Here is a 13,567-nt window from a genome sequence, read left to right as displayed (position 1 = left end):
CTTACTCGACCTGGGTGGCTATTTCCTTTCCAATGTTAGGGAAATTTTCGACTATAATCTCTTTAAATATTTTCTCGGGTCTTTTCTCTCTCTCTTCTCCTTCTGGAACCCCTATAATGTGAATGTTGTTGCGTTTAATGTTGTCCCAGAGGTCTCTTAGCCTGTCTTCATTTCTTTTCATTCTTTTTTCTTTATTCTGTTCCACAGCAGTGAATTACATCATTCTGTCTTCCAGGTCACTTATCCGTTCTTCTGCCTCAGTTATTCTGCTATTGATTCCTTCTAGTGTATTTTTCATTTCAGTTATTGTATTGTTCAACTCTGTTTGTTTGTTCTTTAATTTTTCTAGGTCTTTGTTAAACATTTCTTGCATCTTCTCGATCTTTTCCTCCATTCTTTTTCCGAGTTCCTGGATCATCTTCACTATCATTATTCTGAATTCTTTTTCTGGAATGTTGCCTATCTCCACTTCATTTGGTTGTTTTTCTGGGTTTTTACCTTGTTCCTTCATCTGGTACATAGCCCTCTGCCTCTTCATCTTGTCTATCTTTCTGTGAATGTGGTTTTTGTTCCACAGGGTGCAGGACTGTAGTTCTTCTTGCTTCTGCTGTCTGCCCTCTGGTGGATGAGGCTATCTAAGAGGCTTGTGCAAGTTTCCTGATGGGAGGGACTGGTGGTGGGTAGAGCTGGCTGTTGCTCTGGTGGGCAAAGCTCAGTAAAACTTTGATCTGTTTGTCTGCTGATGGGTGGGGCTGGGTCCCTTCCCTGTTGGTTGTTTGGCCTGAGGCGATCCAACACTGGAGCCTACCTGGGCTCTTTGGTGGGGCTAGTGGCGAACTCAGGGAGGGCTCACACCAAGGAGTACTTCCCAGTACTTCTGCTGCTAGTGTCCTTGTCCTCACAGTGAGACACAGCCACCCCCTGCCTCTGCAGGAGACCCTCCAACACTAGCAGGTAGGTCTGTTTCAGTCTCCTATGGGGTCACTGCGCCTTCCCCTGAGTTCCGATGCACACACTAGTTTGTGTGTGCCCTCCAAGAGTGGAGTCTCTGTTTCCCTCAGTCCTGTCAAAGTCCTGCAATCAAATCCCACTAGTCTTCAAAGTCTGATCCTCTCAGAATTCCTCCTCCCGTTGCTGGACCCCCAGGTTGGGAAGCCTGACATGGGGCTCAGAACCTTCACACTGGTGGGTGGACTTCTGTAGTATAAGTGTTCTCCAGTTTGTGAATTACCCACCCAGCAGTTATGGGATTTGATTTTATTGTGATTGCGCCCCTCCTACCATCTCATTGTGGCTTCTCCTTTGTCTTTGGATGTGGGGTATCATTTTTGGTGTGTTCCAGTGTCTTCCTGTTGATGATTGTTCAGCAGTTAGTTGTGATTTCGGTACTCTCGCAAGAGGCAGTGAGAGCACGTCCTTCTACTCTGCCATCTTGAACCAACCTCCAACATTGAGGTTTTCATGTGTAGTAATAAATGCATTGTTTTAAAAGTATGGAATTTATTTATTTATGTATTTATTTTGATTGATGTATAGTTGATTTACAATATTATAGTAGTTTCAGGTGTGTGACATAGTGATTCAATATTTTTATAGGTTATACTCCATTTAAAGTAATTATAAAACATTGACTATATTCTCTATGCTGTACAATATATTCTTGTAGCTTTTTTATCTTACATATAGTATTTTGTACCTCTTAATTCACTACTTCTCTCTTTCCCCTACCCTCTTCCTTCTCCCCACTGGTAACTAGTTTGTTCTCTATATTGGTGAGTTGATTTCTGTTTTGTTATATTCATTTGTTTGTTTTATTTTTTTAGACTCCACATATAAGTGAAAATATACAGTATTTGTCTTTCTCTTTCTGACTTATTTCACTAAAGCATAATACCCTCCTGGTCCATCCATTTTGTTGCCAATGGTAAAATTTCCTTCTTTTTATGGCTAATATTTCTCTGTATATGTGTGTGTGTGTGTGTGTGTGTGTGTGTGTGTGTGCGTGTGTGCACCACATCTTTATTCTTTCCTCTGTTGATGGACACTTAGGTTGCTTCCGTATCTTTGCTATTGTAAATAATGCTGCTATGAACTTTGGGGTGCTTGTAACTTTCAAAATTAGTGTTTTCATTTTTTTATAGATATTTACCCAGGAGTAGAATTGCTGGATCATATGATAGTTTTATTTTTACTTTTTTGAGGAACCTCCATACTGTTTTCCACAGTGACTGCACAAGTTTACATTACTACCAACAGTTTACAAGGGTTCCCTTTTCTTCATATCCTCACCAACATTTATATTTGTGGTCTTTTTGTTGATGGCCATTGTGACAGGTGTGAAGTGATATCTCACTGTGGTTTTGATTTGCATTTCTCTGATGATTAGTGATATGAGCATTTTTTCATGTACCTGTTGGCCATCTGTATGCCTTTCTTTAGGAAAAAATGTCTATTCAGATCTTCTGCCAATTCTTGAACTGAGTTGTTTATTTGTTTGATATTGAGTTGTGTGAGCTGTTTATATATTTTGGGTAGTAACCCCTTATCGGTTATATCATTTGCAGATACATTCTCCCATTAAGTAGGGTGTCTTTTTGTTTTTTCAATGGTTTCCTTTGTTGCACTAAAGCTTTTACATTTAATTAGGTCACATTTCTTTATTTTTGCTTTTGTTTCCTTTGTCTTTGGTAACAGATCCAAAAAATTATTGTTATGATTTATGTCAAAGAATCTTCTCCTTCTCCTCCTTCTCACTCTCTCTCTCTCTCTATTACTCTGCTTTTCTCTCTGTCTCCCTCTGTCTTCCTGTCTCTCTCTCTCTGACATAGAGCTAAGAAGAAAAATAGAAATATACAAATCTATTAGATTTGGAGATTTAACACACTTTTTTTCAGTAACAAATGTATAGACCCCCCCCACAAAAAAAAGAAAAAAAAGGTCAGATGAATATAGGAAAGTTAAGATTTAAATAACTAAATTTTAAAACTTGGCTTAAGTGACATACATGGACCACTGTACTGAAAATTGCAGGATACGCATCATTTTTCAAGTGTCTGTAAAACAAATTTCAACAAAATTCAAAGAGTTGAAATTATAAATCTTAGAAAAATTGTTTAAAAAAAGAGAAAAAGTATAGATTACCAATATCAGAAATGGAAAAAGGTTAACTCACTATGGATCCTATAGAAACTTTAGAAATTAAAGATATTTGAACAACATCTTGCCAATAAATTTGACAATTAAGATAAAATGGACACATTTATTGCAAAACACAATAAATAAAATTAACATAAGAAGAAATTTAAATCCTGAATTTTATATCTATTAATGACGTTGAATCCATAACTTAAAACCTTCCATAAAGAAATTTTTCAGCCCAGAAAGCTTTGTTCATAAATTACCCCAAATGTTTAAGACAGAAATAGCACTAATCTTGTACAAATTTCTTCAGTGGTATTTCTATATATTAGTAATGAACTATTTAAAATAAAGTTTAACTTCTTTAAAATTGTAAGTTTAGTTTTTAAATGAAAATTTTAAATATCAAAGACCTAGGAATAAATCTATTGAAGACATATAAGAATACAAAGGCTTACCACATTAAGAAGCCTGCACACTGCAACAAAGAGTAGCCCCAGCTCGCAGCAACTAGAGAAAGCCCGTGCACAACAATAAAAGACCCAACACAGTCAAAAATAAATAAATTTTAAAAAATAAATAAAATTAAAAAAATAAAAAGCAAAAAATAAAAATAAAAAAGAGGGAACAACAGAAACAGAAACCCCACTGAAAATAAACTTGGAAAATTTGGAAATTGGAAAAGTAACATTTGTGCATTGTTCTTAAGGACAGAAATGTTCTCAACTTGCCCTGCCTTCTTCTTTTCCATTAGGACAGTGTCTACCAGCACCAACAAGGCTGCTATATGCGCTGGGCAAGCAGTGCTTTTCCACTTCCTCAGTAGTGGAGCAGGGGATACTAAAGATTATGCAATAGAGAAACCATTATCAAAGTAAGATGACAAAAGATGAGATTACAATCTCAGAGGCCAAGAACCCAGAACTGGGGAGACAGACAAATGATGAGAATTAAGGAACTCTCCATAGTCTTTTTCCAATGACAAGCTGATATTTTTCTACTCTGGGTATAAAATTGATATGTACTGATGGCTTGCCCACTAATCATAGGATGGTGAACTTGAAAAGGACATTAGAGGTCATTTAGACCATTATCTCATTTCATTCAAAATACCTCTTCTCTTCTAAACCACATGACCCTTAGTTCTCCAAATTTGCATATTTAACATATAGTTTATATATTTGTGTGTGCAAGGTGTTTCCTTCTAATGATTTTTATTAGACCTCAGTAGAATTACTCACTTCTAACTATATCGAGGCAATTAACCTAAGAGGGATTTGATACTGATTAGAAAGAATATGTTTCTTCCAGTTGTTTGTTTCCCAGGGACACATACACACATGCAACCTTACCTTAGTGAAAGGTCAATAACATAAGCCACACACCTGCACCAGGTGGGCCAAAGTGAAGGCAGCATTCTGAATTACAAAGCTGAGCAGTTTTGAAAATGGTTCCAACAAACTCTGCAATGAGATTGGAGCCAGAAAAAACCCAAAATCAATTGCTGATTCTTTCATGAAAAAAAAAAGTATTAAAGTCTAATGATACTTTAAAAAAAAAAAGAATACAAAAGCTTAAAACATTAATGAGAGAAATTAAAGACCTAAATACATGGAATAATAACTTGTGTTTATGGATAAAATTATTAAATATTACAATGATATAATTTGTCCCTATATTGATCTATAGACTCCAGTAGGCTTTTTTTTAGGAAATATAAAGCTGATCCTAAAATTCATATCAAAAAGCAAAGAATTGAGAATAGATATGGGAACCTTGATGAACAAAGTTGGAGGACTTAGACTACTAGATATCAAGTCTTGCTAAAAGTAATAATAATCAAGAGTAGGATACTGGCCCGAGGATAGAGAACTTGGCCAATAAAGTAGGATGAGTAATTTAGAAACAGATTCACACATATTTGGTCAACTGATTAAAAACAAAATATTATTGCAATAGATGGTTTCAGGTCCAAATAGTGCTCAATCAACTAGCTACTGATGTGGGAAAAAATGGACATTGATCCCCACCTCATACAAGCCTCAAAAATCAAATGCAGGTGAAATAGAAAAAATAAAACAATAAAACTTCTAGAAGATAATATAAGAGAGAAAATATCTTTATGACCTTGTGGTAGGCAAAGATTTATTAAACAAAGATTTCACAAGTGGAGAGCAAGCAGCAATAATCATAAAAGTTTACTAAATTTAATTTAATTAAAATTAAGAGCTCCTCTTTTTAAAAATTATCATGACGAGAATGAAAGACAATCCACAGAGTGGAGGAAGAAATTTGCTATATATTATATACAATAGATGACTCATCCAGATTATTTAATTAAGTCTGACAAATCAATAAAAGACAGGACATTCTAATTAATACGTAGGAAAAGTCTTGAACCAGAACTTCCCAAAGGAATATATCCAAATGACCAATAAGCATTAAAGAAAGACACTCAAATTTTTAGTCATCAGGGAAATATAAATTAAAACATGATGAGATACCACTCATCTACCAGAATGGCAAAAATTAAAAATCTGACAATGCCAAGAGTTGGTGAGAATGTAGAACAACTGGAACTTCTGTATTCTAATGGTGGGAGTTTAAATTTGCAAGACCTCTTTGGAAAACTGTACACATAATCTATGACTCAGCAATTTCTCTCCTAGGTTTATTCCCAAGATAAATGCTTATGCATGTATACCAGAAGACATGTACCAGAATGTTCAGAGCATCATTGTTTGTAACAGCCCAAAGCAACTCAGATGTCACCAATGGATAAATAAATTTGGGTATATTTCCACAAGGGAGCTATGCAACAATGAAAACTGCTGTGATACCATAGATAAATCTCACAAACTATCGAGTAAAAGAAATTAGACACATAAGAGCACATGTATATGCGCTTTGTATGATTCCACTTAAAGTTCAAAACCAGTGAAAACTAAAGTGTGGTGATAGAAGTTAGATGAGCAATTCCCTTCTAAGTGGTAGTTACGGAGATGTGACCCAAAGGAAGTTCCTGGGATTCTGGTAATGTTCTGTGTCATGATCTGTGTGGTAGTTGGACGGGTATGTTTCCTTCTGTAAAAATTCTTTGAGCTGTATACTTATGATTTGTGCATTTTCTTGACTTAAAACTTAAAAAAAATAATATGTAGGCTATACTTCCTGATATCTTGTGTTAGCCATGCCTGCAGGGATAGTCTTGACCTACCAACTTCTGTTAGTAATGGAAAATGTTTTAGTATTTCTATAAATAAACAAATGAGCTTGGCTAATGGATGGTTTGAGAATTTGTGTCATATATTAAGATTCTACGAAATCTACTTTATTAAAATATTTATCAGAGAAATTAGCAGGCATATTTAGTGAAATGAACATTTTTTTCAATAATAAAGGGGACAATTATTTTTAGTACATGAATTGCTCACTTATTTCTCGTAGTTCTGAACAGATTACTTCACATTTATTTCTTTTCAAATGCCTACAGGAAAATGCAATAATCATGACTCAACTATAAAATGATGTTTTTTTATCAGCTGTGGTTTAATGGCTGACCATCAATTAGGCTTGGTGTCACAGTACACACCCATCCCCACATCTGAGCTCTGTGTCACGGTGACCCAAATGACCAGATGTCTTCACTCTTGCATAAGCTGCACTCTGGATGAGCACCTGATACTATCATTTTGTTCAGGGAAGGTGGCCATCCAAATAATTAAATAATTGTGTAATTGGTCTTTGTGAATACTATTTCCTTTAGGCAGTAAATAGGAAAAAGTGAAGAGGGAGGGGAGCTGAGTTTTGGCTGACTTTAGGAGGGAAGAAAATCCCAGAGCACATTTTTCCTTGGAGTAGAAATAATCTTCCATCCACAAGCTGCTTAATTACCTCCCCCCTTCATTCTAGAACCTCAGTCTAATTGAAACCTGGTGAATTTTGCAACAAGTCTCATCTAATCAGAATGGTCTCTCTGATTTAAGCTGCCTTACCTCCTGCAATTCAGGCTATTGTAGGCATTGCTCCAGTATGCTGAGAGACAAGATTCAACGCATGAGAAAAAGCAGGGTCTGAGGAATGCAGTCTTTAATCCTTTCTCACCCCACCGTGAGAAAAGGTTGAGCAGTCAGAGATTAACTCTCCAAGATTATGTTTTGTTGTTCTTTTGGTGTGGGTCAATTTAGCAGCTACTGTTTAGAATGCACTTGATGCTAAGACTTCCTTATACCACAATGTATTAAAGTATATTTATTAAAAAATTCTAAGCTTTTTGTTTTAGTAAATATGTATGTATTTTGCTAGTTGAGTGTTAACACATAATGGAGAATATTGCAGAAGAGTCAGCTAAAAAATTCAGAATAATGAAATACTGTTTACAGTATTGTTCCTACTCTTGTCCATCCTTTGGAAAGATACACCCAGCAGTTGCACAGGAAAATTATTTTCTCAGATATAATGCTGTGATCAAAAGCATCCCCTCACAGGCTACACCTCATTGTCTTTGTCAATGAAATTGACATTGAGCTGTAGAGATAAAAATTTCTGTCTCTGATTCTAAGGCTAAACCTGCTACACATTCTTTTTCACCTAGAAGGCTATTGATAGGACTGCCCTGAGCGTCCTTCTCTTCCCTTAGATGTAATTAGGCACATACAATGGAAGAGGCTTAAATTGAGCTTTGACGCACCAGACAACCTTTAAAATCAGCAGCTCCTCGTTTTCCTCCAAGGGCTAATTTCATGGAGTAGAAACCGGGCTTATGAGTAAGTTAAATTCACCTGTGAGAAAATGAAGTTGCATTTTTGCATATCTATGTTTTGACTTTAAATTTCCAACCTTCTACACTTGGTAGGGAAGAGAGGCCACAGAAAAAACGATAGGGGGAAATATGGTTAATCTTTTTGAAAATAAAAAAATAATAATGAGCTAATAAAAACAGTATGGTCATCTGCATTTTACACTCAGAGATTAAGTAACTTGCTGGTGGTCACACAGCTAACAGGTGGTGGAGCTGGGCTGCAAACCCAGGAAGATGGGCAGCAGACTATCTAGCCAGGACCCACTTACTCTACTGCTTGTGTAAAAGAAACAAGAGATGGATAGGAGATAACTGGATCAACGGTGATTTTAAAAATATGAGGACAACTGACATATTTGGAAACAGAGAGAAAGAAGTTAGAAATGATGGAAAATTGGGAAGGGGGATGGATAATTAACGGAATAAGTTTCCCAGGAAACAGGAAGAATTAGAAGCAGGTGAGATGAAAAGCACCTGTTCCCCTGGAACGGGAAGGGGAGAAAAGAAACTCGTGAAGACGAAAGGGTTTGGAGTGATGAGAAATCATCATGCAAGGTTTTTTCTTAGAAGGCTTCTAATTTTACAATAAGGAAGGAGAGTGCAATCCTTTGACAGACGGGAAGGGTAGAGGGTGGGATTGAGGGTGACAGAGAGGTAGAGCAGAGAAATGCATTTGGGGCACAGGGAGAAATGAAGTCCTTGTGGGAGATGTGTTGGAGAACTGTATTTTTGTGGGTATAAATTGTTATTTTTAAAAAATCTGAAATTCAAGTAATTTAACATCTTGAGATTAAGTTAAATGACTGAGTTTTTGTGTGCATGAAGACCAAGCCGATATGCAGTCCACAGGTTTAGACACATTCCAGCTTGTATGAGCTTAATAAGCGGCCATATTAGGGTACCAGAAAGCTTCTACTGGAAGAATAAATTTTATTTTAGTTAGAAGACTTTCGAACATGGAAAGTATGAGAGTATCAAAATTGACACAGGTAATTCTAAATCAGAATCTCCATCTATACACAGTGAAACTAAGGAAGAGGAAGACAGATTAGAAAAGCTTTCTTTAAACAAGAACATCCATGTAAAGATTTCAGTCTCTGATCCCTTCCCCCGAAGTAAAAGTCTTCAAAAAATTATTATATATGTATATACAATTATATAATTACAAGTTTGGATTGACATAACACTGTCTCCTCGACATTCTACTTATAGGTAAAAAATCAGAATTCTTAACTGAAGCTTAAAATATTTTGCACAAAATAGCTGACATCTCAATGCGTGCGTGCTTGTTGCACTCTGTCTTTTAAGCCTGCATTTTTCGAAGCCGCCCCTCACTCCTGCCCACCTCCTGGGAGGTGAAAAAGGACCCCGACCACAGGAGGTGCCGGGCTGCCTCCACTGTGGTCGGCAGCAAGAAGGCAGACGCCCGGCTGACTCCCAAGCCCCGCAGAGCACCTAACAAAACCCGCCCAGGTGTCCCGACTGTAGAGAATGGGTCCCGAAGCCCCCGCCCCCCCGCTTCCGGTGCGGAGACGCCAGACCACCCACCGTGGCCGGCAGCTTCCGGGACCGCAGCTGGTGGCCACGCCCAGCCAGGAGAGCAGCCAGGAGAGCAGTACGGAGCTGCGGCTGAGACCGGCTGGAAGGAGGATGGCGTCTTGGAGGAGAAAACCCTGCAGCTGTTGTTGGCCGCCAGCACGCCCCAGCCATGCACACCCTCGCCCGTCGGGGCCCACCAGGGGCCAGGTGAGAACTGCGGGCCACTATCACTGAGCCCGCTGCGGGGTGGGGAGGCCAGGCCGGATGCCTCCCCCTCAGTGACCACGCTCTTGCTGCCCGCTGAGGTGGGCTCCCCACGCTCCATAGAGGTGGACGAGTCCCTGTTCGTCTCCCTTGAGCAGGTGCTACCACTACCACCTGCCGCCATGAGTGAAGCCGGGCTGAACCTCGCACTCTGCGGCCCTCGAGCACAGCCCAGGGCCTCCCCACGCGACGTGGCCCTGTGCCTGGTGTCATCCTGTGAGTTTGAGCAGCGGGAGGCCGTGCCCATGGCTCTGGCACACGTGTCCCCTGGCAGCGCCAACGACAGCAGCGCTCGGTCCCAGGAGCTGGCGGGCGCTCCAGGAGTCCAGGAGACATCACCCACGTCTGTCAGCAAGTCCCTGCCCACCCTGTCTTAACTCAGACCCCTTGCCTGCCGCTCCCAGCACCTCGGACTCAGATGAGGACACACTCCTGACCCCTCGAGATCGCTCCATCTCTGCCCACGCAGCCTAGTATCTGCATGGTGGACCCTTAGACGCTGCCTCCCGGCTGAGAGAGCGCCTCGGCCATGCCCGGAAGTCACCTACCCACCCAAACCCTGGCACTGACACCCCCAAAGCCACTCCAGTGACCGCTGCCAAAATCAAGGGGCTGGCCAGTGGGGACTGGGCCAGGTGGCCACTCAGCGCCCGGAGTGAGTCCAGTGACAAAGGAAGTCGGACACCCCTGTCCGGAAAGTCCTCAGTCCTCAAGACGACCACTCGAGGTCCATCCGGTAAGTACCTGGGGGCTGGAGTCCTGCAGCAGGCTCCCTGCTCACGTCCTCCTGTTCCCTCCTTGATCTGTGGTCACAGCCACACCCACCACCCCTTCTGGGCCTCAGTTTCTCCTATAAAATGGAAGCTCTGGCCTCACTGCTTCAGCATTTGCCATTCCAAGGTGCTGGAGCAGTAACGTCAATGGAAACATAACGTGAGCACATCCATCATGATGAATTTTCCAGCAGCCGCGTTAAGCAAAAAGAAACAGGTGAAATTTATTTTAATAGTATATTTTATGAAACCCATTTGTGTCGAGGTTCCATGATTGGCTAGGAGTGCTCGGTGTGTGGTCATACTCACAGCTAAATTTATTACAGCAAAAGGATACTTAGCAGGATCAGCAAAGGAAAAAGGCTTGGGGAGAAGCCCCTGGGGGGAACCTGGCACAGGCTTCTGGAGCCTTCTCTCAGTGGAGTCACATACCACATGCTTGATTCTCTGACACCAGGAAATGCCCACTGTCAGGGAAGCTCCTTAGAGACTCAGGGCACAGGGTTTCTATTGGGGCTGGTTGTGCAGGCACCCTCTGCCTCACACATATACTGAAAAAGGATTCTTGGATCCAATTCTTGGACACTAGCTGGGTGTCATACAATTTCCCTCAGTTCTGACACTATCTACCCAGAGATAGAATCACATTCTACAGGTAAAGGGCTCCATCCCCTGAGCACCCTCCACTTCAGGTGCCTATCATAAGTCCAGGTTGATGCCTGTGCTTCTGACTAACTGGCTATAAATCGAGGTTCCTATGACCCCTCTCTTTGGGTTTAATTTGCCAGAGCAGCTGACAGACTGAGGGAAACCCATTTACTCACTAGATTACTGATTTATTATAAAAGGATACTAAAGGATACAAATCAACAACCAGATGAAGAGATACATAGGGCGAGGTCCTGAACAAGAGATCTTATGTCCTCGTGGAACTTGGGGCCCTGAAAAGTGGCATGCAGAAGTGTTCCCCAATGTGGAAGCTCTCTGAAAAAGGGCCAAAAAGTTGTCCTTTGGGGCTTTTATGGAGGCTTCATTACATAGTCATGATTGACTAAATCATTGGCCAATGGCAATTGATTCAACCTCAAGCTCCTTTCCTTTCCCCAGAAATCAGGGGGCAGGACTCAAAGTTCCAACCCTCTGATCATGAGGTTGGTTCTCCTGGCAACCGGCCCCACACCCTGGGGTGGGATCCAAAGTCACCTTCATTAACATAAAACCCAGTTGTGATGGAAAGGGCTTGTTATGAAAAACAAGACACCCATTTCACCTTTTTGGCCCTGAAGTGTTTCATGGAGTTAGGACAAGAGACCAAATATAACAAGAGATGCTCTCATTGCTCTTACTGATCAGAAAATTCCAAGGGTTTGGGGAGCTGTGAGCCGGGAACTGTGGAAGAAGACCAAATACATCTGAGAATGACCAAATATATATATTTCTTTTTTTTTTAATTGAAGTATAGTTGATTGACAATGTTGTGTTTCTGGTGTACAGCAAAGTGATTCAGTTACACGTATATATACATTCTTTTTCATATTCTTTTCCGTTATGTTTTATCACAGGATATTGGACCTACAGTAGGATCTACTGTATAGCACAGGGAACTATATCCAATATCCTGTGATAAAACATACTGGAAAAGAATATCAAAAAGAATGTACATCCATTCTATATTTAATGGTTTGCATCTACTAACCCCAAACTCCCAATCTGTCCCTCCCCCACCTTCCCTGCCACTTGGCAACCACAAGTCCATTCTCTATATCTGTGAGTCTGTTTCTATTTCCTAGATAGGTTCATTTGTGTCATAGGTTAGATTCCACATATAAGTGATATCATATGGTATTTGTCTTTTTCTGACTGACTTAGCATGATAATCTCTAGGTCCATCCATGTTGCTGCAAATGGCATTATTGCATTCTTTTCTATGGCTGAGTAGTATATTCCATTGTCTACATGTACCACATCTTCATCCATTCATCTGTCGATGGATGATTAGGTTGTTTCCATGTCTTGGCTATTGTACATAGTGCTGCTATGAACAACGGGTGCATGTATCTTTTTGAATTAGAGTTTTGTCCGGATATATGCCCAGGAGTGGGATTGCTGGATCATATGGTAATTCTATTTTTAGTTTTCTGAGGACGCTCCATACTGTTTTCCACAGTGGCTATACCAAATTACATTCCCACCAACGGTGTAGGAGGGTTCCCTTTTTTCTACACCCTCTCCAGCATTTGTTATCTGTAGACTTTTTAATGATGCCCGTTGTGACTGGTGTGAGGTGGTAGCTCATTGTACTTTTGATTTGCATTTCTCTAATAATAGCAATGTTGAGCATCTTTTCATGTTATATTATGCTTCGTTGCTTACATGTTTGGAGTATTGGGATGAATATTAGGATGAGGATGGAAAGTAGTAGTGCTAGTACTCCTCCTAGTTTATTAGGGATTGATCGTAGAATTGCGTATGCAAATAGAAAGTATCATTCTGGTTTAATGTGTCCTGGGGTGCTTAGTCGGTTTGCTGGGGTGTAGTTGTCAGGGTCTTCTAGTAGATCGGGTGTGAACAGGGTTAGTGCGAGTAGGGTTAAGATTAGTAATAAAGCACCTAGCATGTCTTTGATTGTGTAGTAGGAATGGAATGGGATTTTGTCTATATTGGATGGAATTCCTGTGGGATTATTAGATCCCATTTCGTGAAGGAATAGTAGGTGGACGGCTGCTAGTGCTGTAATGATAAATGGAAGGATAAAGTGGAAGGCGAAGAAGCGTGTTAGTGTTGCTTTGTCTACGGAAAACCCACATCAAATTCATTCTACTAAAGTAGTCCCGATATAGGGGATTGCTGATAGGAGGTTAGTAATAACAGTTGCGCCTCAGAATGATATTTGTCCTCAAGGTAGGACGTAACCTACGAATGCGGTAGCTATAACTGTGAATAATAATAGTACACCAATGTTTCATGTTTCTTGGAAGGCATGGGAGCCATAGTATAGGCCACGTCCAATGTGAGCATAAAGGCAGATGAAGAATATAGAGGCTCCGTTTGC

General features: G+C 40.3%; 1 pseudogene; it reads left to right on the top strand.

Moving 5' to 3' along the window:
• Positions 1-8,895: 8,895 nt before the first annotated feature.
• Positions 8,896-10,657, top strand: LOC113607384 (microtubule-associated protein 1S-like; annotated as a pseudogene).
• Positions 10,658-13,567: the final 2,910 nt, after the last annotated feature.

The sequence above is a fragment of the Aethalodelphis obliquidens genome, unplaced genomic scaffold (genome assembly GCF_003676395.1).
Source record: "Aethalodelphis obliquidens isolate GAN/ISIS:26980383/991018 unplaced genomic scaffold, ASM367639v1 scaffold48, whole genome shotgun sequence".
Lineage (NCBI taxonomy): Eukaryota > Metazoa > Chordata > Mammalia > Artiodactyla > Delphinidae > Aethalodelphis > Aethalodelphis obliquidens.
This window is presented reverse-complemented; position numbering and strand designations above follow the sequence as displayed.